General features: G+C 37.5%; 1 pseudogene; it reads left to right on the top strand.

Moving 5' to 3' along the window:
* LOC103955518 overlaps positions 1 to 25,189 on the top strand; it is a 62,661-nt pseudogene extending 37,472 nt beyond the window's left edge.

Genomic DNA, 25,189 nt, shown 5'->3' on the forward strand with positions numbered 1-25,189 from the left:
ATCAAGCTTCCTCTTCATGCCTGTTGAATAATTGTTGGCAAGCACGTGCAAACTTCGGTTCTCGTACTTAAGCTGTTTGATCTCCTGCTTAAGACTCTCCACCTCCGCCATCAAGGATTCAACCTGTCGGGAGCGAGCAAGAAGGCGTTGGCCCATGTTGGACACAGAGCCAGTGCACTGAACACTCAGAGCCAGGGATTCTTGAACGGCCAACTCATCGGACCGTCCTGAAAGCAGCTGACTGTCTTTGGGAGTGAGGAGGTTCCGAGCCACTATCGTAGCTGTTGTGGGATCCGTCATCACAGAGTCCTCATCTGTAAGAGGGCCATGAGAAGATAAGAAAGACGGGCACCATACCTTACCCTGATGAGACGCGACCGGATCACTGCTTAGACTCAAATCTAAGCAAAGGTTTGATGGGTTGGATGAGCTAGCCATTGTTCACGAAGTTAAAAGAGAAAGGGTGGACGGAGTAGATTTTCAAACGGGCCGGAGACGATTTCTGGGCAATTTTCAAGTGTGCATGCTAGAGGTGATCAATCACCTCTATTAAAGGAGAGGCGTTCACCAATTCAGAATGAAGAGACACCACTCTTCAGAACCGGAATTTCCGGCGTAAAGATCACCAGCTCGTCAGACGCAATCCCAGCTTTTCAGAAGACGCGTGGAAGGCGAGAAATCAGCTGCACACTTTAGCCGACAAATGTGGGAGACAAAGCCGAAAGCTCCCGGCTTTCCAGAAAGAGTGTGCATATTTGTTGAAAACTCCCGGCTTTGCAGAAAACGCGTGCCACGTGTCAAAAGATCTCAGACAGAGCCGCATCCGCGCTACTACGTGTCGTTCAGAAAGCGAAGGGTGTCGTTCAGAAATCGAAGGGGCGACTGCTCAGAAATCAAAGAGGTGTCTTCAAAGATCGAAGAGTCGTCACTATTCCAAAAAAGCCGGATTTGCGGGATCAAAACGTTTGTTGACAACGGTAAAAGAACAGTACCACCACTTGCTATTGAATTCCCTATACATGTCGACCTTCATTTTTTTTGGCAAGACAGAACTGAAGAAAATGCCCAACTCTTTCTCACCTCTGAGGGTGCACTCCCAGCAAAGCCTTTCGAGATACTCCATTCTCTCTTCTTCCCCAAAGATGATACCAGATGCCTGGAGTACAGATGATCCAGGAGGAAGCAGCACAACAAATACATGTGCTGATTCATTCACCGCTTCTTCAAAAGCAAAGGTATCTCATATCATCAAGGGCAAAAGCAAAGGTATCTCATATCATGCTCTTTCCCGGTCTTTTCCTTTGTCCTTGATATTATTTGCATGGCAAAGTGAAAGAAGCAATCAGCCGGCACTTGGAGTCTATATGGACTCTATTCCCTGGTTGCTTACCTAGCTTTGCTGAGCTATCCTCTAACCCTCTTCAATACGAATTGGAGAGATTGAACAAAGAAACAGATAAGAGGAGGAAGCTCAGACCTTCGGGGGAGACCAAAGGAAGCCTGCTGCCCAGTTCAAGAGTAGCACAAAGGAAAATCAACGATGGGAGCAGCGCAGTTCAAGAGTAAGCCTGTGGAATCACAAAGATCCAAGCCTCACTGCAATGATCAACGAGAAGATGGAACGAACACTCCACAACCAGATTTGCAATTCTAAACTCTTCTCTTTGTTAGATACATTCTGCCATGTTTAGTATGTTTAATTGCTGTTTATATGTTTGTTTGTGTTTAGTGTGGTTTTTAACATTGAGGACAATGTTTGATTTAAGTGTGGGGGAGTTATTAAAGTGTTTTGATGCAAATTCGTAGGGTTTTATCCACCATAAACTTCAAATGTTGTTTCTTGCTGTTTTTAAGTGTGTTTAGTGTGTTTTGACTTAAAAATTCGAAAATCACATAAAAATTTGAAAAACATGTTTTGAAAAGCCTAAAAAGAGTGTTTTGAGTCGTTTTTGTGTCGTAGGTCACCTTCCAACACAATGATAAGGATTTGGTTTCTAATTGCATGACTGTTGAAAAAAGTTATAAACATGGAGAAAAGTTTGATTTACTCTTGGTATATGCTTGGTCATGGTTATAATGTATGACTTCACATGTAATCATAAAAGAAAGAAAAAAAAAAAAAAAAAAATTAGTTATGTAACATGCTTGAAGGAAGGAACTCAAACAAACGCTACAACCCTGAGAGACTTGAGCCTATAACGTTCTTTGGAGAGTATAATATGTGATTTCTTGTTTTCCAAGGTTGTTGCATGATCTCATTATTCTTTGCTTGGTTACTACTTAGAAGGCGTTTCATCATATAGTTCCAAATGCTAGAACTCATGCCCATTTCATTCAAAGCATGTTATTGATTTACATAACATATTCAAGATGAAGTTTTGTAATTGCCACCATAGCCAAATAACCTCACTTCCCATATTTCGTATATGTTGTAAGTTTTACCCCCGTTGAGCTTTGTTTAGCCTTTATTCTTTGTCAACCCACATTATCCTCACCTAGCCTAGTTTAGGACAATCCACACCCTTGTTCTTAAAAGATAGTGAGCATAACTTAAATGAATTCCTTTTGAGTTACATTATGCAAGAAAATGAGTGTGGGGGAAGGAATGCTTGTTCTTAAGTATGTTTTGAGTTTCAAACAGAAAAGAAAGAAAGAAAGAAAAAAAAAAAAGAGCTTGAAAAATGAAAGAATGAGTGATTGAAGAAAGGGCTCAAAACACCAATTCTGGCCCTAAATTGTCTCCCTTTTTGTTCCAAAGTTGAGTTTTCATTCAAAAGTGAATTCTAAGTTGATTCAATTGCCTTGCTCACTATTTCTTTAAGAACCTTTGTTTTCCATATCCCTTCTTTGTTATCCACACACCCCAAGCCCCATTACAACCCGTGACTTCAATCTTGAGTGTTATGTGTTTCAATTTGTGGAGTTTGAACTTGGTATGAGCATATGGTGTCACTGGTTCTCGCGTCTAAGTAGTAGCATTCCATTCATGAGATCATATCTAAACTTGATTATTAACTCCAGAAATTGCGTTCTTTGTGATACATATATGTGAGTGTCGTTTTCATGTTTACATCAATCTTCTCACATATGACTAGATTAGGGTGTGTAGTTAGAAATTCTGAGTGAAAATCGAGTGCATATCTTGTAAGGAATTGAGCAAATTCTCTAAGGCATGTTACTACATTCAAAACATGGTTTTAAATGCTTAATTGTGAACTAGTATATGGTGACTATGATTAAGAATGTACTTAAGTGTGAAGATGACTAAAATCTGTGGGAATGATGATTTTTAACATGTCATGTGCATTGGAAATCCCTAAGACGGTTGTTGGAAGGTTTAGGTGTGTTTTACTTGTTTTGTTTCGTTTCGTTTTGTTTTGTTTTTCTTTCTGTTTTGCTCGAGGACTAGCAAAAGATAAGTGTGGGGGAGTTTGATAGGAGCATATTCATGCGACTTAAATGGCTTGTTCTCGTGCATTTACGTTATGTTTCTCTAGTTATTTTAGTCCTTTATGCTTCTTTTGTGTGTTTTCAGGTTCTAAGGGCTTAAGGAAGAAAAAAGATGCATTTTGGAGCATTTTGGAGCAAAATTGGGCTTGGAATGGATGGCATATGATTGGAGCCAAAATGTTGGACGAATTTGAAGGCCTTGTATTCACTTTGGACATAAAACAAAGGGCCTAGCCCATTCTCTCTTAAACCAAGCCCTTTGCCATGCATTTCCTTCCAATTCCAAAGCCCACAATCAATGCAAAAGCCATGCAAATCCATATTCAACACCCTAAACTACAAGCATGCATCATCTCACCAAGCAATCAAACAAGCCACATGCATGTCCCTTTAATCATTCAACCACATTCCCACTTTCCTAGCTAACCCTACATGCATTCTTTATTCACTTTTCATCATTGCACCACAAATCATTCACCCACATGCATTCATAAATCATCCACACCTTTGTGCCATGCACATTCATAGCTTTCCCAACATAATTCACATACATTCCATTCCATCTCCCACATGCACATTCACCCCTTTCTCCATACCAAAACCGTGCATACACATTTCATTCCATTCATCCATCATTCATCCATCTTCCACCCCCTTTAATCATTTAACCCACATACATTCACAACACACTTCACATGCAAAACAATATCCATTCACACACCAAAACATCCATGCCGTGCATCCCCTCCACATTTCAGCTTTCCAAATGTAATTTCATCAACACATGCATTCATTATTCATTCACCTTGCATTTCAACCCACATGCACATTTAATCATTCAACCTTGCAGCCACCTTTACACCCCATTCATCCACAAACATGCAACCAACACATTTTCACCAACAAACAAGCATCATTGCCGTGCACTTCACCTTGTGAAATTCCAGCATCTTCACATGTATTTCTAGTTTTCCCTTGCATTTCCACCACTCATTCTTCATCATTTCAGCCACCTACATGCATTATTTATTAAACTTTTCATCATTGCATCCAGAAAATGAGCAAGAAAGCTTCCCAAACACATGCTTCTTTAACAAACAAATCAGCCCACATGCACCATCCTTTCCTTTGCCGTGGGATCCCTTTGGCCCCCTTGTGAAAATTCCAGCTTTCCACCCACTTTCCTAGTCTTTTATCACATGCATTGCAGCCATATGTTCCCTCCACTACTCCTATAAATACCTTGCATTCTCATCATTCAAGGCATTCCTCATTTTCATACAAAAACACTCTTCAAAATCATCCATTCTTCCCCCTTTGGCCGTGAGTTTCCCTTCCATTTCTCCTCCTTTTCTTCCATTTCCATAATCCCCCAATCCATTCAACACACCAACAACATCCCTTAGTCCTTGTGCCACAATAAAGAGGAAGATAAGAGGGCCTAAACGTTCATACAATTCACGTTAGAGTTGTTGGAATGTTTAGGTGTTTCTTTGATTTCAAAGTTTCATTTTAATTCTCTTTGTTTTGTATGTATGGAAGAAAAGAGTGCTTAAACGTTCATACAATTCAAGTTTTGAGTTGTTGGAATGTTTAGGTGTTTCTTTGATTTCAAAGTTATGAGGAACTAAACCCCCTTTAGCTAGGGGGTGATTCGAAACTATGTTTATATTTGCAATATGAATTGATTAACTTTCGTTGGAATTTCATAAGTTGTGGATTCAATTTGTTTAACCGTTTGATTGATAGCTTATTTATGAATGTTTATTAAGAATGCGCGCTTAATTTTCATGCATAAATATGACGCTAGAATATAAGTGAATTTCACCTAATCGTTATGAACTTATATTCACAAGTAGTGGAGGTTGCTTATAAACAATCGTGTTAAACATATTCTTGGCACGAGTTTCATGCTCATCATAGTAACGAATGCCTCGTCAACACTTATAGTTTTCATAATGCTTAATGATCTTTGATTGTATCTTTATTGTGCTGTTCACGTAAAGGACTTTTGGAGAATGTTGTGAATTGCGTTGCGCAAGCCCATCCAATTCATTAACTTAAGGAAAACTTGACGGTTAATTTAAGCGGACCTAATTAATCCGGAGTGTTGAGTTTCATAATTTATCGAAAGACCAACTGAGAATCAATCTTGTATGTAAGTATAACATGTGTGGAGAAGAACCCCTTAGCTAGCCTTCATTCCATTCATTCCATCACAATTTCATATTTACATTCCGCTCAGTTTATTAACTTGTTTTGTTATTTCAATTTTCGTCAAATCAAAACTTTTCCCCCCTTTTTACTTTCTTGTTCTTTAGTGCTTCGAATCTGTTTAGTTTGTGTTTTAAAGTATTCTGAATCAAGCCATAATCTTAAATTCGTCCAAAATTAGTTTTGAGTCTTTTGGTTTGTCTTAATGTTTTAAATTTTAGTTTTGCATTCTTTGAGTCTAGTTTAGTGTTTTATATTGTTTTTACGTTCTTAAGTCAATTTAGAAGGTTTTAGCAAGCCCTCCTAATCCCCGGTCCAGAACGATCCCTACTTACATCCATACTACAATTGTCAAAAAGAGGGTTTAATTTGTGCGCGTATAATTCTCGCATCAAATACTCTTGACCACATTGTTTGGTTTGATAGTTTATTCATGTCTACTATCCAATGTGAGTCTTGTGCTTATATGATTACCTTGAATGTGATTTGGAACACATTCCTAAATCTCATTCATACTTTGGCCAAAGATTCTTAATCATATCATAGAGTATTCTCCCTCAAACAATTTGAAGGTTAGAGATCCCTTGTTGCGCATTCACTTGCCTCCATGGCTAAGTGGCTTAACCCCAACGATGCCATGGACACCCTCCTGATGGAGTGACTTTGACATAATCAAAGATTAAGGACCTAACCACAAGACAACTGTGATGCCTCAGGTCAAAAGACTAATTTGCATTATCCCAACCATGAGTTCTCATGTGACATGAATATGAGAACTTTTCGTTGATCGTGTTCAGTGAACTCATTCTTTATTGAGCACCTACGTACTTGTCTTGATGTCACACACACCAATGACTCGAGACTAGTCACTCTCCCTGAGAGAATACATAGCACGTACTGATCTTAACGGACTGTCAATGCCCAATTGACAATCCTATGATCAGGAACGTTTAGGATGTGTCAACGAAAGAATGGTCTCATGAATCTAACTTCTTTAGATCGCATTCTTCCAATCACATATTCCTTGGACTTATCGTTTAAGCATATAACATTTATATGAGACGGCTCAAACAATAATGTTTGCCCTTAATATTAAACTAGATTAGTTTAACATGTGAAATGTCCATAAAGTATCATCATATGATTGGTTTTAGGGCACATTTCCAACACCAAAACCAGCCACCCTTTAAAGAAAGGGTCTTTTGTCTTTTCGGTATTTCTTGCAATTACATAAAGTTGTGTACTTTTATGTATTTGTGTTTTGGTCTAAAAGTTTATGCTTTCACATTTAGGTCCTCATTCGCTAAAGGGCAAATAGTTTAGTTCTTTTTTAATGAAATTTTACATGGTCCTGAATATTTTGGATCCTTGTTGTAATAACTTAAAAGTTTTGAACTTTTGATTATTTGCAGTTTTACCTCGAAAGTTTATGAATTTGCATTTAGGTCATCATTCACTAAAGGATGAAATTGTTTTGTTCTTTTCATGAGACTTAAAATATCCATGACCCTTATGGATCATGTTGTGATTATGTGAGGATATGAACTCTCATGTATTTACATATGAATCTGAAAGTTTGTCTGTTTGCTTTGTGACATAAACGTTGGTGAAAATTGCATTTTGACCTCGACTCTTTAAAATGACAGATTGTATCTCCTTTGATGAGAATTTGATTCTCATACTTAGTTCCATTTAAGATTAAATCCATGAGTCCAAAAACCAATTAATTTGTTGCATTCTAGTCTAATTGATTAATGTGATTAGTTAATTAATGAAAGGGTGATTCTTAACCTAAGTCACGATAATTGAGCTATGTGATTAGCCATCTATAAAATATGTTTGAACCATGAGAATGTGTAGATTAGATTTTGGTCGTAATTTGATTTGAACAAATATGTTATAAAAGATCTTATACTCTTTATTTCTTTAAAGTACTCCTTTTATATTTTCTTATATGCATGCAAATTAGAGTAGTTGGGTCCAACTCCCAACAGGGAAACATGCCTTTATGTGATTAAACACGTAACTAAAATTAATCACCCTCCTGAGATCGAGATCCAACACAAGGCTTGTGTTGGATCAAATCGAAGGTTCATAGTCATCCTAAGGCCTTAAGGCAACTATATCAGCCCATCAAAGTGCAAAACTATCGTTGGTAGTACCATATACTCTTGCTTCAAACAATGTTTTACATAAACATGGAAGTATCATATGCTACTTAATCAATCACATGGACCAGTAGTTGTGGTAGGACCAAATAGTCTTAATTAGATTAAAATGAATGTTGGCATGTGATGAGACATGAAATCCTCAACCAAACCAATATTAAGTTAACAAAAATGCGAGTGCTTTGAACACTCATTCATGGCCTTCCACCGTGGTAGGCTTCAATCATTTGTGACTCATACACCAACTTAACCCTATCATGGGGGAGTACACAATATGTACTTACACTCAGAGGAGTTTTATAGGCATACATGCTATTGTAAAGGGTAAGCAACGAGAATGGCCAACATCGTATCATTGTTAGGTTGTTCTTGAACTCCTACATGAACTTGCATGGTGGGAATGACTTAACTAAGTGTAATGACATCAATATCATATCATTATGAGGCAACATTATTGAGAGGCCAAATAAGATGGGTACTTACAAGACATGTAAATGAGCAAGTGTACTTTCTCATTATTATTAACTCTAGTCAATATCATATCCTTGTGAGGTGGACTTGGTAACAATGAGCCTCCCATACCCTACTAAGAGTTTCTTCCAAAACTCTCAAATTCCTTTTAAGGGATATGGAATTTTCCAAAGTATTGGCTGGTGCTATTTGAATTATAAACACAAATCAAATAGTTTAAAATTAATCAATTTATATTCTTTATGTATTATTTACCGATATATTTGAAACATGTTATCCAAAACTTGACAAAGGCTTTAGTTTCCATACTTGGTACTAGAATCTCATAGATTGTCTAAATGGATTGGATATGTACCTTACTAGTCCCATTCTCACCGTCTTCCTATTGATAATGTATCATTGGAAGAACATGTTAAAAATATCTAACATATAGAGGATAACACAACTACGTATACATGTGCTTATTCCTTTGATGAATGAATAAAGGAACTTAAGAAGTTAGCGCAAAGAGATAGACACTTTATGTGCCATGATGTCGCATGAAGAAATGAGAGTTGGAGTTGCCTTGAACAACTCTTGAATGTTTGTAATCTTGTTAGAAACAAGATAGTTGTTAAGGGACAATAGTCCATCAATATGGAGAATGATGATTTTGAATCATATGGACTAATGATGATTTAGAATCATTGAGTATTGAAGTGTTAACCCACTTTACTAGATAGAAACTAGGCTAGGACTTCACCTTTGTGTCCCTATTCAATGGTTCACTAAGTTTATTGGAAACTATGGAATGAAAATTACCACACGGCACCACGCTCTCCAAATTGGTTGATGTGCGTAACACAATTGAAATAACTTTCAAGAGAGACAGTAGTTTCGGGACCGTGACCATTGTAGTCATAGGAGAAGTCAAATGAAGAAGGCTAAATAACTCCGTGGGAACAAACTTTCTTTATGAAATGATGGACATTGGACAGAGTTTGTATGCATTGTCCTAAAAGTGTCAAGAACACACATTTTGAAGTTGTTGTCAATTGTTCTTCAAATAGTTCAAAACAGTTGGTTCTTCTACTTGTAAGTTTGATTTTGTACAAGCAACTATGTTTCCAATCATTGTAAAAGAGTGATTAGTAAGAAGTAGATGATTAATGAGTGAAGAGAAAAAAATGCTTCACATTTGAAACGTGAACAAAGATAAAGATATATGTGAAAACATGACTGAGAATAGATGGTTGAAAATAAACAGGGGAAAAAAGAAATCTCTAAGGATTAAATATCTCCTTGCCGTAAATGACTAAGAATAGATGGTTGAAAATAAACAGGGGAAAAAAGAAATCTCTGAGGATTAACTAATTGTTGAGAGAAGTTGATGTGATAGAAACTCACACACAAATTAAACCCTATAAATTATGCAACTATAATACGAGTAAGTAGGGATCGTTCTATTCCGAGGATTCGAAGGGATGCTAATGAACACAAATTAAATTTATAAAACTGAAAACTAAGTTAAAGTAACAACAAAACAATGAGGGGGGATTTTGGATGAATTTAATTAAAACAAAAGTAAAATACAACAAGTAAATTAAGTTGTGAATGAAATATGGATGAAAGGATAGTGAAAGGATAGATAAAGGATTCTTCTCCACACATGAATCATATGCATACAAATGATTTCCAGTTTTTCTTCCTACAAACCATGAATGACAATGCCCCAAATTAACTGTGAACAACACTAATTAACTCTCAGATTTTCCTAAGTTCATTGAATTGGACTTAGCGACACAACCAAACTATTCTTCTCAATTTCCTTAACTATGAAAAGCATGATAGAGATACATCTCAAAGGTCATTAAGTTCTGTGAAAATCATAAGCATTGACAAAGCATTCGTAACTGTGAAAAGCATGATACTCCTGCCAAGAATTTACTTAACTCAATCATGACTAGTGACTTTTACTACTTACAAATATAAGTTCATAAATTAGGTGAAATTCCTTTATATTCTAACATCAAATCCCTGCATGCAAACTAAGTGTGCACCCTTAATAACACAAACAAGAATAAGTTCTCTATAAAGCAGATAAGTAAATTGCATTCATATTTTATGAAACAATAACTAGATGTAATCAATCTATATAAAACATATGATCATGGTTTCGAATTCACCTCTAGTTAAAAAGAAACTTAGTTACACATGTTTTAGGAGTTGCTATTGTATTCTTAAGCATAACATCTGCCCACCAATGACATATTCTATTGCTTTCTACAGCTGCCAGTGCCTAAACCCCCAACAAAATGGAAACTTTTGTTAGGTAAATCATTATTGCAGAAGCCGAACAGTACCTTTACTCAGTTTTTTTTTTTTTTTGCTTTCTTCTTCCCCCCTTCAAGGCTTTGTTTTGGTTCTCATACGTGGCCATTTTTGGTCAATGAGAAATGTAGTTGGATTTAAGATTTTGCGAAATTGGAACATCTTTAGGAAAATGATAGAATTTGGGATTGGACCTGTCAAGTTGTTATAAGAAAAGTCATAGTTATTCACGGACATGATTGCTATCCATTTGAATTTTGTTACAATAAATTTCCCTTGAGCATAATGGTTGCACTGAATTCGTTTTGTGATGATTCAATTTTGGGTTTGAAAAATGCTCACTGTTTGAAATTTGAAATTCTGTTGATTTTCCATTCAGGTTGAACAAAAATATCTCCAGGATTCCCATTTTTTTAATGGTGCTGTTAGGGTAAATTTTCTTTATTCTTCTTGCAAATTAATTTTCGATGGATTATGTCGTTTGAGTAGTATACAAGCCGAACATTGTATCTTTGAGAATGTTTATGGTGTATAGTTCTGCATAATTTGATTTTAGGAGTGGTATATAACCGTATATGGAGCTACGTGGTGCATGCACTGGAAATTTTATGTTTTAGGATTTTGTTTTGATTTCCTCCCTCTAGTTGTTTTATGTATGGTGGATGAGTTGAATTTGGAAGTAAAGCAACTCAATGGCTGTCTTTTTCTTTTTTATTTATTGCAAGAATGCTACTAGAAGAATGGCAGATTTTATCATGACTGTCATTGAAGATTTATCTTGAATCCGATCAGGTTTTTGTCAATTGTTATTTACGAAGGTTGTGATTGTTTGTGCTGGCACCGAAATAAAGTTTGTAGAAGGTTGCTGACCAACAATAAAAGGTAGCTTGCAATTTTTATTTTAATGAATCTTATTAAATGCATTTGAGTACCACGAAAATTTACTCAATTATTTATTAGGAAAATCACTCTCTTCATTTACATTAACAACTTTTATTTTTCCAATTTGTAACAGAGAAGCATGTATATCATGAAAAAAAAAAGACGACAGTTCTGAAGTGACAACCAAGATAGTTTAGTGAAGGAAGATTTGTGAAAAACAAGTTCATTTGAGCAACATCAACAACATGCAATTAACAATTAAAAGGCGGAATCATGTTTATATGCACTCAAAAACAAAACTTAACCCATGAACTTCAAAGCCTAGTAGATAGGTGAACCAAGACTCAACTCAAAACAAAGTGAGTTGAGAAATCAATACCTTTGTAGATTCCTCTTTGCATAAGCAAAGGCTAATCACCCAAAGAGAGGGCCTTCATTCCTTGCATCTTAGATCCATGGATTTGGATAGATGAAAAGGTTTCTCCAAGTTCCCAAAATTGAGAACCTCTAAGTCTCCACACCAAGGCATATTGTAGAAGAAATGAGTGACCTTGAGGAAGTAAGATTGCTAGATGTTTTCCTCAAGGGTGGCCGGCCTCTTTTAGAGCAAAGGGAGGTTTGTGTTCTCATCTTTACTCCTAAGAAAACCCTAAGGATGAAATGGCTATAAAAATGTCTTTATACCACCTCACAATGGAGTGGCAAACTTGCAATTAAGCCAAGTTCACTACCCTCCTCTAAATGGCCGGCCATATGGGATTTATTGGGCTATTTGGGCCTTTATGAATCATTATTCATTAAGTTGTCATACAACTTAAGTCAATGGACTTGACGTTCGAAGCCCATTGGGCCTTAAGGTCCAAAACTATCCCGAGGTCTTTTAACGAACTTATTCGTTTGATTAATAATCATATTAATTAATCCTTGCCATAAACAATTAAACCATTTAATTATTCTTACTCATCTCCGTTGAATCTTCAATCTCTACCTTACACGGTGTACGATCCATTAGGTTCCTTTTAGCGAGGCAGTGGGCGATTCAAACTCTTTCAAATCGATTGTGAATTGAAACTTACTTTCAATTCTCCCGTTAGTGATAATACACTTTTAGGGCTTCCACAAACCATGGTTGACGCCTAGCAGCATGTCATGGTTACCCAAGCTAATCAGAAGAGGTGGAGAACCTATTCAGTTTTAGGATTACAAATGCAATACGGTCTTTCTCTAATACAATACTCTTGACCACATTGTTTGTTTTGATAGTTTATTCATGTCTACTATCCAATGTGAGTCTTGTGCTTATATGATTACCTTGAATGTGATTTGGAACACATTCCTAAATCTCATTCATACTTTGGCCAAAGATTCTTAATCATATCATAGAGTATTCTCCCTCAAACAGTTTGAAGGTTAGAGATCCCTTGTTGCGCATTCACTTGCCTCCATGGCTAAGTGGCTTAACCCCAACAATGTCGTGGACACCCTCCTGATGGAGTGACTTTGACATAATCAAAGATTAAGGACCTAACCACAAGACAACTGTGATGCCTCAGGTCAAAAGACTAATTTGCATTATCCCAACCATGAGTTCTCATGTGACATGAATATGAGAACTCTTCGTTGATCGTGTTCAGTGAACTCATTCTCTATTGAGCACCTACGTACTTGTCTTGATGTCACACATACCAATGACTCGAGACTAGTCACTCTCCCTGAGAGAAGACATAGCACGTACTGATCTTAACGGACTGTCAATGCCCAATTGACAATCCTATGATCAGGAACGTTTAGGATGTGTCAACGAAAGAATGGTCTCATGAATCTAACTTCTTTAGATCGCATTCTTCCAATCACATATTCCTTGGACTTATCGTTTAAGCATATAACATTTATATGAGACGGCTCAAACAATAATTTTTGCCCTTTACATTTAAACTACATTAGTTTGAAATGTCCGTAAAGTATCATCATATGATTGGTTTTAGGGCACATTTCCAACAATCTCCCACTTGCACTAGAGCCAATCAGCTTAGTCATCATTGATGATACCTCTTCTGTAATTCATTTCATAAATGGCTGAGTAGTAGGCCTAAACAATGGATATCTATATGTTATCCATAGAAGCAACCTTGAGAATAACGACGTCACCATTATACATGATTCTCAATCATGTGGTTCAGTCTCTCATTTGAGTTCGGACCTTGATGAGACCTTGATTCCCTGGCTTGAGCTATCGCCCCATTAGTGTCATACACTTTCTGGTTGGAACCGAATGGAGAGTTCATGAATGAACTTTCCCATCCAAACAACAATGTTGTAAGCTTCTATATGGCAATATATTTTGCATACATGATGGAACACATTTACTTTTAACGTTTCCACCCAAATATCTCTTTAGTCATAATAAAGAGATATCTCATTATCACTTCATTCATAATGAAGAGATATTCTATGATGGATTAGATTCATAATCTAATACATTTACGCTTCCATTACGTTACTCTAATTCTTCCTCATTCTTGAGGAATCCATCCTTAGTATTTCTTAAATACCTAAGGATTCACTTGACAGTTGCCATGGTTCTGATCCTGGGCTTGCACTGATATCATCTTGTACCGTTCTAGGTACAACTTATATCAATGTTTTCATACAATATGTAATACATAAATCACCTTTCTGCATATGCATAAAGGATTCTATTTACGCATTATTTCTTTGGGAGTCAAAGGGTACATTCCCTTTGAGAAGAACAACTTCCTAGTCTCACTAGAATTGTCATTCTAATTGAAGTTTATCATCATATGAGAAACTTCCTAGCATCTCTTGTCTATTTTAGGGATTGATATAATCCAATTATATCTTGAAATCTATCATTATAGATTTCCATCCCATGTATATAGACTATGTCTCCCATATACATTCTATCATTATAGAATGTTTAAAGTCATAACTTTAACGATGAAGAATTCGTTTCATTTTCAAAATTAATAAATATCATGTATATATATTCAAATTTAGGAATATGATCAACTCCCACTAATCTTTTGTAAACCTAGTAAACAAAAGATTCATTTACATCTTTATTAGAAATCAAACAATTGATCTTTTCTCATAAGACGCTTATAGCTCCCACTAGCTTGCTAAGATCCATGATGGATGGATCTCTACAACTAACATGTCTTAGAAGTATATATCATATATATATGGGTAATTGATAATGTCCAACGAACTAAATCTTATTTATGTTCATTCTTCTCCTAATGGAGAAATTCATTATCTTACGATGCTACTTTCCTTGATATTTTTCAAGGAAATTAATCTAAAGTGTTACTTTTTTCTTGGATCAAATCTAAGGAGGTAAATACTTTAGACGTCTTACTCATCTACTTACATTTCTTGAATTCTTTGAAACCTTTTGCAAAGTATTCGGACTTGTGTTTATTCAAAATAAACTATAGTCCAACCGAGAGTGATCTTCGGTGAATGTCATACAACATGAGTAGTATTATGTTGTGGACAAGTGCCACTAACATCTAAGTGAATTAACCTCAACAACTTTGTGATTCTTTCTTCTTTCCAAAAGAATAAAGATTCGAACATTTCGCCTCTATACAATTTGAACAAGAAGGTATTGGATCCGGATCTAACGATCCAAAGCATCCATCTATGACCAACTCGTAACTTATGTTTTAGAGGTATCACAACTCAGTTGGGATTAGTCACTACCTTGCAACCTTTTGGGTTTTAAGCATCATCGTATTTTAAACAGTAAAACTACCACATCATCTCTGCTATAGAGACAACCAATTAAATTACAATAATCTAATTATTGATTAATAAAGAACAATGTTTTGTCAAACAAAACATTCATCCTTCTCTACTATAGTGACGGATTTAAGTTCCTTAAAATTGGAATGTAAAGACAATCTTTAGTATCTTCCAATTTCTTTGGTAGTTCATATGAGGAAGTAAGTACAATCCGCTTTCGTAGAGATCTATATTTTATTCACTTTCCGAATGTGAAGTACTTTCTCTTCTCTCATTAATCTTCTACTTTTTATTAGCACACTTTTACAACAATTGTAAAACATAGTTGCTAATACAGAATCATGTATTCAAGTAGAAGAACCAACTGTTTTGAATTATTCAAGAATATTTTACAACACCTTCAAAAGGTGTGTTCTTTGACACTCGCAAGACATTTCTTGCAAATACCCCTTCCAATGTCCATCCTTTCATAAAGAAAGTTTGTTCCCTTGGAGTTATTTTGCCTTCTTCATTTGACTTCCCTTTTGACTACAATAGTCATGGTCCCTAAACTCCCACTATCTCTCTTGAAACTTATTTCAAATGTGTTATACACATCAAACGATTTGGAGAGCGTGCGGTTATTGTTCACTATATAGTTTACAATAAACTTAGTGAACCATTAGGATAGGGACACAAAGGTGAAGTCCTTGCCTAGTTTCCGTCTCGTTAAGTGGTTTAACACTTCAACACTCAATGATTCAAAATCATCATAAGTCCATATAAATGGACTATTTTTGTCAACCAACCATTATGTTCTAAACATAATAACAAACTTTCAAGAGTTGTTCAAGGCAACTCTCATTTCTTCATACAACAATTTGTAAGTGAAGAATCATGGCACATAAAGTGTCCATGCCCTTGTGCTTACTTCTCAAGTTCCTTGTTCGTGTAACAAAGAGACAAGCACTAGAGTTTGCATTGTCCTCTTCATGGTAGACTTATCTAACATGTTCTTCCATTGATACATTATCAATAGGAAGATTGTGAGGATGAGACTACTTAGGTACTTTTACAATCCATTCAAGACAATCTATGGGATTGTGGTACCAAGTTCGGAAACTAAAGCGTTCGGTTTTTCTTTGTCAAGTTTTGGATAGCGTTTGCAAATATATTGGTAAACAAATACATAACGAATATAAATTGATTGATTTTAAGCTATTTGATTCGGGTCTTTAAATCAAATAGCACCACCCACTATTTTTGGCAAATTCCATATCCCTCATCGGAATTCGAGAGTTTTGTTGAACTCTTAGCAGGGTATGGGAGACTCACCATTACCAAGCCCACCTCAGAATTATATCATTTTGGTTAGCAAAAATAATGATGAGAGAATAACACTTTAGTCATTTACAACTCTTGTCATTACCCATCTAGTTTGGCCTCTAGAGAATGAATGCCTCAGAATTATATCATGTTGGCACCATTGCACTTAGTTAAGTTATTCCCACCATGCTTAGTGATGCGTGAATTATACGCACACAAATTAAACCCTCTTTTTGTCAATTGTAGTATAAGTATAAGTAGGGATCGTTCTGGATTGGGGATTAGGAGGGATTGTTAATCTCTTGGAAACTGACTCAAAAACGTAAAAACAATATAAAACACTAAACTAGACTCAAAGAATGTGAAACTAAACGTTAAAACACTAAGACAAACCAAAAGACTCAAAATGCTTTAAAAACACAAACTAAATTGATTTCTAACTAAATTGAACATTAAAGCAAAAGGGGGATTGAGGTTTGACGAAAATTGAAATAACGAAACAAGTTAATAAACTAGACAGAATGTAAATATGAAATTGATGAAATGAATGGATGCTAGCCAAGGGGTTCATCTCCACACATGTTATACTTGCATAATAAAAAGATTTCCAATTGCATTTCAATGAATTATGAAACTCATCACCCCGGGTTAATTAGGTCCGCTTAAATTAACCTTCAAATCTTCCTAACGTTATTGAATTGGATGATTGCATTCGACAACCCAAAACATTCCCCACAAGTCCCCTACATGATTGCATAATAGAGATACAAGCAAGAATCATTACGCTCTATGAAAATTATAAGTGTTGACGAGGCATTCGTTACTATGATTGCATGAAACTTATGACAAGAATTTGTTTAACGCGATTGTTTATAAGCAACCTCCACTAGTTGTGAATATAAGTTCATAACTATTACGTGAAACTCACTTATATTCTAGCGTCATATTCATGCATGAAAATTAAGCGTGAACTCTCAATAAACATACATAAATAGGTTATCAATCAAATAGTTAAACAAATTGAATTCACAACTTATGAAACGCAATTAGAAGTAATCAAATCATATTGCAAGCATAAGCATATATTTCGAATCACCCCCTAGCTAAGGGGGGTTTAGTTCCTCATACGTACAAAACAAAGAGAATTGAAATTAAACATTGAAATCAAAGAAACGCCTAAACATTCCAACAACTCAAACTTGAATTGTATGAACGTTTAGGCCCTCTTATCTTCCTCTTTATTGTGGCACTAGGTCTAAGGGATGTTGTTGGTGTGTTGAATGGATTGGGGAATTATGGAAATGGATGAGGAATGGTGTTTGGATTATAATGGAATGGGGACTCACGGCTAGGAAGAAGTGGATGTGTTTGTGGTGTGGTGTTGTGTATGAAATGAGATTAAGTGCATGTGGCTGAATTGAATGAATGCAAAGTGAATGAATAATGAAATGGGAAAGCATGACCAAGGTGGAAATGCATGTGAAATGTTGGAAAGGGATTGGGAATGCACGGCATTGAGGGAATGTTGTTGTTTTTGTGTTGGTTTGAATGGTTTAATTAATGGGAGTGCATGTTTGAATGATTAAAGTGCATGTGGTTGAATATGTGGCTGATTTATGAAAGGAATGCATATGTTGATGAAGTGGAATGACAACTAGGTTATGAGGGGAATGCATGTGATGCATGGCAAGGTTTTAGAATGGGCTTAAAATAGGGTTGTTTTTTATGGAATGGATGGTTCTTTGCATGGCTATAAGGGAGAGAATAAGAGAGAATGGGCTAGGCCCTTTGTTGTATGTCCTAAAGTGCATCAATGGCCTTCAATTTCGTCCATCCTTTTGGCTCCATGGATAAGCTATCCAATCCATGCCCAAAAATGCTCCAAATAGCCTCAAAATGCACTTTCTTGCTCCCTAAGCCCTTAGAACCTGAAAACACACAAAAGAAGCATAAAGGACTAAAATAACTAGAGAAACATAATGTAAATGCACGAGAACAAGCCATTTAAGTCGCATGAATATGCTCCTATCAAACTCCCCCACACTTATCTTTTGCTAGTCCTCGAGCAAAACAGAAAAAAAACAAATAAACAAAACGACACTAAACACGTAAAACACAACCTAAACCTTCCAACAACCGTCTTAGGGATTTCCAATGCACATGACATGTTAAAAATCATCATTCTCACAGATTTTAGTCATCTTCACACTTAAGTACATTCTTAATCATAGTCACCACATACTATTTCACAATTAAGCATTTAAAACCATGTTTTGAATGTAGTAACATGCCTTAGAGAATTTGCTCAATTCCTTACAAGATATGCACTCGATTTTCACTCAGATTTTCTAACTACACACCCTAATCTAGTCATATGTGAGAAGATTAATGAAAACGAACACTCACATATATATATCACAAAGAGAGCAATTTCTGGAGTTAATAAGCATGTTTAGATATGATCTCATGAATGGAATACTACCACTTAGATGCGAGAACCAGTGACACCATATGCTCATACCAAGTTCAAACTCCACAAATTGAAACACATAACACTCAAGATTGAAGTCACGGGTTGTAATGGGGTTCGGGGCGTGTGGATAACAAAGAAGGGATATGGAAAACAAAGGTTCTTAAAGAAATAGTGAGCAAAGCACTTGAATCAACTTAGAATTCACTTTTGAATGAAAACTCAACTTTTGAACAAAAAGGGAGAAATTAGACAATTTACGGCCAGAATTGGTGTTTTGAACCCTTTCTTCAATCACTCATTCTTTCATTTTTTTCAAGCTCTTTTTTCTTTCTTTCTTTCTTTTCTTTTCTGTTTTTCTTTTCTTTTGAATCTCAAACATACTTAAGAACAAGCATTCCTTCCCCCACACTCATTTTCTTGCATAATGTAACTCAAAAGGAATTCATTTAAGTCATGCTCACTATCTTTTAAGAACAAGGGTGTGGATTGTCCTAAACTAGGTTAGGTGAGGATAATGTGGGTTAACAAAGAATAAAGGCTAAACAAAACCCAACGGGGGTAAAACTTACAACATATACGAAATATGGGAAGCGAGGCTATTTGGCTATGTTGGCAACTACACAACTTCATCTTGATATATGTTATGCAAATCAATAATATGCTTTGAATGAAATGGGCATGAGTTCTAGCATTTGGAACTATATGATGAAACGCCTTCTAAGTAGTAACCAAGCAAAGAATAATGAGATCATGCAACGACTTTAGAAAACAAGAAATCACAGATTATACTCTCCAAAGAACGTTATAGGCTCAATTCTCTCAGGGTTGTAGCGTTTGTTTGAGTTCCTTCCTTCAGGCATGTTACAAAAACGAATTTTTCTTTTATGATTGCATGTGAAGTCATACATTATAACCATAACCAAGCATATACCAAGAGTAAATCAAACTTTTCTCTATGTTTATAACTCTTTTTAACAATCATGCAATTAGAAACCAAATCCTTATCATTGTGTTGGAAGGTGACCTACGACACAAAAACGACTCAAAACACTCTTTTTAGGCTTTTCAAAACATGTTTTTCAAATTTTTATGTGATTTTCGAATTTTTAAGTCAAAACACACTAAACACACTTAAAAACAGCAAGAAACAACATTTGAAGTTATGGTGGATAAAACCCTCCGAATTTGCATCAAAACACTTTAGTTACCCCCCCACACTTCAATCAAACATTGTCCTCAATGTTTAAAACACACCAAACAAAAGTAAACACATAAACAGCAACTAAACATACTAAATATGGCATAATGTATCTAACAAAGAGAAGAGTTTAGGGATGCAAATCAGGTTATGGAGTGTAAATTCCATCTTCTCCTTGGTGATTGCAGTGAGGCTTCATCTTGAGTTTTTCCACAGGCTACTCTTGAACTGAGCTAGAGATTCTTTTGGTTTCCTCCGATCGTTGATTTTCCTTTGTGCTACTCTTGAACTGGGCAGCAGGATTCTTTTGGTCTCCCCCGAAGGTCTGAGCTTACTCCTTTTATCTGTTTCTTTGTTCAATCTCTCCAATTCGTATTGAAGAGGGTTAGAGGATAGCTCAGCATATGCTTGTCTCCTCATGCTTCAATGTATCATTTTCCTTTGCCTTACTTGCTCCCCTTTGCAGAAGTGGTCCCTTCTCTGGAAGTGTATCAACCGTTGAAGATGACTACTCGAGAGCAACGCTAGGTAAGCAACCAGGGAATAGAGTCCAGGTAGACTCCAAGTGCCGGCTGATTGCTTCTTTCACTTTGCCATGCAGGTAATATCAAGGACAAAGGAAAAGACAGGGAAAGAGCATGATATGAGATACCTTTGCTTTCGCCCTTGATGATATGAGATACCTTTGCTTTCGAAGAGGCAGCGAATGAATCCACATGCTTCGATCCATCGTTTCCTCTTGCCTCCTTTGTACTCCAGGCATTTGGTATCTTCTTTGGGGGATACATCCATGGTTGAAAATGTGTTCTCAAGAGAAGGAGAAAACTGAGCATGTTTGTGCGGGTTGGTTGCAGCTTACATTTTCGACCGAGAAGGAAAGTTATGCATTTGTGGGTGTATGCCTTGCCGTGAATGTTGATGTATATAGGAATTGTAATGGAAAATGGCAGTGCGGATGCGGCAATGTCTTCCATGTGTCTTCTGAAAAGCCGAGAGCTTTTGACAAAGTGGCACGCGTCTTCTGAAAAGCCGGGAGCTTTTGACAAAGTTGCACTCGCTTTCTGGAAAGCCGGGAGCTTTCGGCTTTGTCACCCACATTTGTCGGCTAAAGTGTGCAGCTGATTTCTCGCCTTCCACGCATATTCTGAAAAGCCGGGAGCTTTTGACAAAGTGGCACACGCTTTCTGAAAAGCCTGGATTGCGTCTGAAGAGCTGGCGATCTTTACGCCGGAAAATCCGGCTTTGAAGAGTGGTGTCTCTTCATTTATGAATCGGTGAATGCCTCTCCTTTAATAGAGGTGATCGATCACCTCTATCATGCACACTCTAAAAATTGCCCAGAAATCGTCTCCGGCCCGTCGAGATTTCACTCCATCCAACCCTTCTCTTTTAACTTCTTGAAAAATGGCTAGCTCATCTAACCCATCGAACATTTGCTTAGATTTGAGTCTAAGCAATGATCCGGTTGCGTCGTGTCAGGATAAGGTATGGTGCCCGTCTTTCTTATCTTCTCATGGCCCTCTTACAGGTGAGGACTCTGTGATAACGGATGCAACAACGACTACGATAGTAGCTCGGAACCTCCTCACTCCCAAAGATAGTCAGTTGCTTTCAGGACGGTCCGATGAGTTGGCCGTTCAAGAGTCCTTGGCTCTTAGCGTTCAGTGCGCTGGCTCTGTGTCCAACATGGGCCAACGCCTTCTTGCTCGCTCCCGTCAGGTTGAATCCTTGATGGCGGAGGTGGAGAGTCTTAAGCAGGAGATCAAACAGCTTAAGTACGAGAACCGAAGTTTGCACGTGCTTGCCAACAATTATTCGACAGGTATGAAGAGGAAGCTTGATGAGCTTGATGACCGTCAAAGGCTTGCAGCTTTCTTCCAGAGGCACCTTTTTCCTGGGTCATCCAGCATTCCACCAAGGATTGGGGCCTTGAATGATCTATCTTCGGTGCCTCCTGCTCCTATGCCTCTTGCTCCGATGCCTTCTACTCCGATGCCTCCTGCTCCGAGAGTGTTGCCACGTAGTGGGGCCTCACGTACACAACCCTTGTGAAGGCTCCATCTTTCTCTTTCTTTGTTAGATACAATTGTAATTTCTCGAAAAATCAATGAACAAGCTTTGTTTTATTCACTGTATTGGGTTGTCTCCCAAGTAGCGCTTTCTTTTACGTCTTGCAGCCGGACGAAGCCTTATTAGGCTCAATTGGAACCCACGGCATGGAATTTTCTTTTACGTCTGTCAGCTAGTTTGTCATTATTTACGATCTCTCTCTCACTCTCACTCAAACTCTAAAACACAGAATCCATGGAAGGTCGGAGATTCCTGTGTTTTTTCTCCCTTTCCCTCTGCATAGGCCTAGTCCTTCTCTTCACTTGGTCCCACCTCCCCTACGCGCCCTTTGTACGTCTCCAACCTCCTCGACTGCACAACAAACTCCGCCTGGTGCTCCTCTAAAAACCGCATCTAATCCAAACCCCCTATCCCAACACGCCGCCTCAAAGACCATAGCTCCGACACCCCCACTAGCCTTTCGACCCCCTCATCATCCAAGAACTCAACGCCATCCGCACCATCCTCAACACCCACGCGCTATTCACCTCCACCTTCTCTTACGCACTCCACTCTATGGATCTCCAAGAGCCCGACAAGTCCCTTGTCCTCGGATGGAAGCACGGCGACCCTTTCTTCCCCAGAAAGGCCTCTATCATCGTACGTGTCGACAGTAAGTCGTTTGTGCTAACCGTCGACCTAACCACGTTCAAGGTGACCGTTCACGAGATTGGCTCCCACTACGGTTACCCGATGATGATGCTAAAGGAGCTGATCGCTGCCACGTTCAGCCCCTTCAAAAACGTTGATTTCAACCATACGATCATCAAGCGCAGGGTCGATTTGGCAGACCTGGGGTGTCTCCCTCTTTCCACGAGGTGGTACGGCGCGGCCGACGAGAACACAAGGTTAATTAAGGTGCAGTGCTACTCCACCAAGGATACTGTGAACTTCTACATGCGTCCAATCGAAGGGTTAATTGTTCTCGTTGACTTAGACACCAAACAAGTGGTGGAGATTTTGGATAAGGGCAGGAGCATCCCCATACCAAAGGCCGCCAATACAGATTATAGGTACTCAGCCCAAAGGCCTAATGAAGTGAAAAACCTGATCAAGCCCATATCTATAGAACAGCCGGATGGGCCGAGTTTTACGGTAGAAAATGATCATTTGGTCAAATGGGCAAATTGGGAATTTCACTTGAAGCCTGACGCCAGGGCGGGCATCATCGTATCTCGGGCCAAAGTCTGGGACCCGGACACCAGGGAGTTAAGGGATGTGATGTACAAAGGGTTTACGTCAGAGTTATTTGTGCTTTACATGGACCCCACCGATGAGTGGTACTTTAAGACCTAATACGGGTTCGGGTTACAGGCAATGCCTCTGGAGCCGCTTAACGATTGACCGCATAACGCCTACTATATGGATGGTGTGTTTGCGGTAGCTGATGGAAAACCATACGTCCGATCAAACATGGTTTGCATATTCGAGAGCTATATGAGCGATATCGGGTGGCGGCACACAGAGTGTTCGATAACGGGCATGGAGGTAAAGAACTTAATGTTAAATGTATCGTATTTATTAGTTTTATGTTACATTATTAATATTTTGAATAGTAGTAATACTCATCTATACATGCACTTTCATTTCTATTAAACAAAATATTTAGTATATTATGATGTTTTTAGCAAGTGTATCAGTTTTATGCAAGTAAATAGCATTGGCGATGATAATATATAATTAGTACAAAAATAATGCGTTGTGACAGGTTAGGGAAGTGAGGCCAAAGGTGACATTGGTAGTTAGAATGGCAGCATCAGTTGCTAACTATGATTATATCGTCGACTGGGTAAGGTTAGTGGTGATTACTTCTCCTATAATTACAATCATTTTTTCATTTTATGTTTCCTTTTGAGTTTGATTAAAATCCTGATATATATATATATATATATATATATGTTCTATTAGAGTATAATTAGGATTAATAGTGCATGGTGTATCATCTGATTGATTGTGGTTGTTTCTACTTTATGAGTCTCACAAACATGAATATCTCTGATTGTGGTCGTTTATTTATGAGTTTTACAAGCTTGAATAACTAGAATTGGCAGAGGGACTAATCCTGTCATTTATTGTATTTTTATGGAAATTCACCATAATATTTTGTATTTTAAGATTGTTAATACTACATATAATACGTGTGTGCAACAAACATATAGGTTGGACTTAGTGGCATTTTGATGGTGAAAGGCACCTCCTATGAGAACATGAACCAAGTCTCATCTCGCCAAGAGAATCTCTATGGCAGCCTCTTGTCGGAGAACGTTATTGGCGTTATTCACGATCATTACGTCACAATTCATCTTGATATGGACGTGGACGGCTCAGATGATGCAAACTCAGTTGTTCAAGATTTCAGCCAATGCAAACTCAGTTGTGTTGGAGGAAGTGTCAGTCCCCCCCCCCTCCACCACCATATCCTGTCCACAAAAAGTTGTGTTACTGTACTAAATTGGCTCTCAGGAAACAAGGGAAAACAAATGCTCGTGTGGAAAGTAACTTCCATACATGTAGGGCTAAAAACTTGAAACTGGAAACCTAAAATCTAAGCGATTAGCTACCAATGTTAGGCTAAAAACTTAACGTAGACTGTAAAGCAATCAACCATGTCAATAGGTGAGATTAAATTTGAGATTTAGGTTGTCTTAATGCATAATATTTCGAGGGAAGACATAACCACATGCACACAGAAACATTGAATGAAAACTTACGAATTTGGTGGTTAAACTATTGGACAGTCTTGCCACTTAGTACTACAGTCTAGTGGTATTCATCTTCACTTGTAAGTGACAGGTCTTAAGTTCGATTCTCGCCAAAAGCGAATTTGAACCACATTATTGC

The sequence above is a fragment of a genome, unplaced genomic scaffold, assembly GCF_019419815.1.
Source record: "Pyrus x bretschneideri cultivar Hongxiangsu unplaced genomic scaffold, Pyrus_bretschneideri_v1 Contig103, whole genome shotgun sequence".
NCBI lineage: Eukaryota > Viridiplantae > Streptophyta > Magnoliopsida > Rosales > Rosaceae > Pyrus > Pyrus x bretschneideri.